The following is a 2,438-nucleotide window of genomic DNA, read 5'->3' as shown; positions in this document are numbered from 1 at the left end:
CATTCCCTGGGTGGCACCTGAGCACTGGCATATGGTGGCTGAACACTCCTTTGGGAGGAGGTTCAGGAATTGCCATGCAATGAAAGTTACCCACTACTTCTTGCAGTGCACGAGGTGAGGATCAGCAGAAGTTACTTGCCAAGGCAAGATAACTGTCTGCTGTGTCTTGCTGTCAAAATGGTTCCTAGATGTGTTTCTCTGGCCAGATGTGGAGGTGAATTAATGCCCCAGTGGCTTCTGTGACTGGGGCATGGCCTCCTGAACACCATTTCAGTTCTTGGGAACAGATCGCCCTAGTAAAGTGAAGTTCATAGAATCATAGAATGGTTTGGGTTGGAAGGGACCTTAAAGCTCATCTAGTTCCAATCCCCCTGCCATCAGCAGGGACACCTTCCACTAGACCAGGTTGCTCAAAGCCTCATCCAACCTGGCCTTGAACACTTCCAGGGAGGGGGCAGCCACAGCTTCTCTGGGCAACCTGTGCCAGTGTCTGACCACCCTCACAGTGAAAAATTTCTTCCTAATATCTAATCTAAACCTGCCCTCTTTCAGCTTAAACCCATTTCCCCTTGTTCTGTCATTAGCTGCCCTTATGAAAAGTCCCTCCCCAGCTTTCTTGTAGCCCCTTCAGGTACTGGAAGGCCGCTATAAGATCTCCCTGGAGCCTTCTCTTTTTCAGGCTGAACAGCCCCATAGACAACATAGTTCACCATAGACACCAGTACCACCCCAGACCTCCGCTGTTAGCTGCTCCATGGGCAGCCAACCTGCTCCCACAGCTCTAACCACACTGGCTCCTCTACTGAGCATCAGCCCGGCCTCGACGGCAGCGCACGCCGGGACGCACAGAGCATGGCTGGCGCTTGTAGCGGTACCTGCAACGAGCGGGAGCAGGGAGGGGCGTTGCAAGGCAGGCTGATGCAACAGCTACCTGCTTTTGAAATGCTCTGCACCAGGGGAGGTGGACAAACCAGCTGTATCTCCAGCTGCTGGGGAAGCGGGACAGAGCTGCAGTGAACGTGGCCTTTGGCTGGCACAGCAGCCGTGCTGTAAAGCCCCCTGAACACAGAGCCCAGCTCACAGCTCCAGCTGGAGACAGGGATGTCCCAGGACCAGAGGGGCCTGTCTGAACCAGCCCCATCCCTGCTGGAGGAAAAGGGCCCAAATCCCTTCCCTGATATTGGTCTGAGGAAGGAGCACCAGGGCTGTGGTGGCTGCTGGGTTCAGACCCAGCAGAGGTTCCACCAGAAAAAGAGTACTGGGAGGAGTGGGATGATTCAGAGCATTTCCCAGTGCCCAGAGCACCTCACAGCTCTCAACTTTCTGTAATTTGGATCTCTAGCTCCACCTTCCAAGTGAGTTTTGTGGAAGCAGGACAGAGGTGCAGTGATCATGGCCTTCTGCATCTCTACTTGGCAGCTCAGCAGTGCCCTCCAGGACCTTCTGGTGCAGTCCAAAGAGACTGTGGAGCTTGGGACAGGCATGAGGAACTAGAGGATCTGCACAGAGACAACCTGGATCACACCTGGAGTTTTTGCAGGGCCAAGAGCCCTGCAGTAGGAAGCCAAGAGCCTGCAGAAGGAGGAGAGGCCAGCATTGTCCCATCTCCCAGCCTGTTTCTGGTGACCATCACTTGCACCTACAGTGAACGGTGCAGTGAGATCCCACCAGGCAGGCACACACGCCCCAGAGACCTTTATAGGTGGGAAGGGGCTTGGCAGCAGCGGTGCCATTTGCACCACGCTTGTGTCCCTCTGTGCCCTGGGTCCAGTCCTGCAGCAAGGCAGAGAGCACCTTGGTCAAATGGGGATGCTCCTCACCTTGTGCTGAGAGGAGAGAAGGAGCTGTCCTTTCTGACTGGGTGTTTGTATTGAGGACAGGAAAGTGCACATGGCTTAACAACAGTGATAATTACCAGGAGCAGAACATGGGTTCCAGGTGGTTCCTGGTGTTCACTCCCATAGCTAGGCCAACTGCTGCAGTGTGATGTGCCCAGAGAATGGGAATGATCCTTTGATTGAAGAGGTGACTGAGTTTCAGAAAGAGGTGTCATCAGCATGGTTCTTTAATGGATCTGATCTCAACACAGCCATGTGGGTGCTGCTACATCCAAGGGGAGAGCTTCTGACTTGCTATGAGTTTATTTCTCTTTTCCTGGTGTTTGAGTTTCCAAAACTTGGAAAACTCAAACCTTGCAGCAGTAAGACTAGAGTCCAAATAATGCTGGGAGATGCTGAAACCCTCCTCCAACTGCTCTTCAAGCCAGCAAGCATTGCTTACCTGTGCTTGTGTGCATCTCACAACTAGATCACACTTGGTGCTTTCTCGCTGTGTCCTCTGGTATTAACATTCTACTTCCTAGGTTCCTTCTACCTCCACCTCATCCCTTGCCCTTTCCTTTTCTTGCCACCTCTCTACTTCTTTCTGTCTCATCTGCT

The 2,438-nt window shown here is 52.9% G+C and overlaps 1 protein-coding gene across 1 annotated transcript in view; it reads left to right on the top strand.

Moving 5' to 3' along the window:
* The window catches only part of PTPN6 (protein tyrosine phosphatase non-receptor type 6), a 9,594-nt gene that overhangs the window by 2,109 nt on the left and 5,047 nt on the right, over positions 1-2,438 (top strand). The window lies entirely within an intron of this gene.

The sequence above is a fragment of the Antrostomus carolinensis genome, unplaced genomic scaffold, assembly GCF_000700745.2.
Source record: "Antrostomus carolinensis isolate BGI_N321 unplaced genomic scaffold, ASM70074v2 scaffold3009, whole genome shotgun sequence".
Classification (NCBI taxonomy): Eukaryota; Metazoa; Chordata; class Aves; order Caprimulgiformes; family Caprimulgidae; genus Antrostomus; species Antrostomus carolinensis.
Note: the sequence above shows the minus strand (reverse complement) of the source record. Positions and strands in the feature narration are given on the sequence as shown.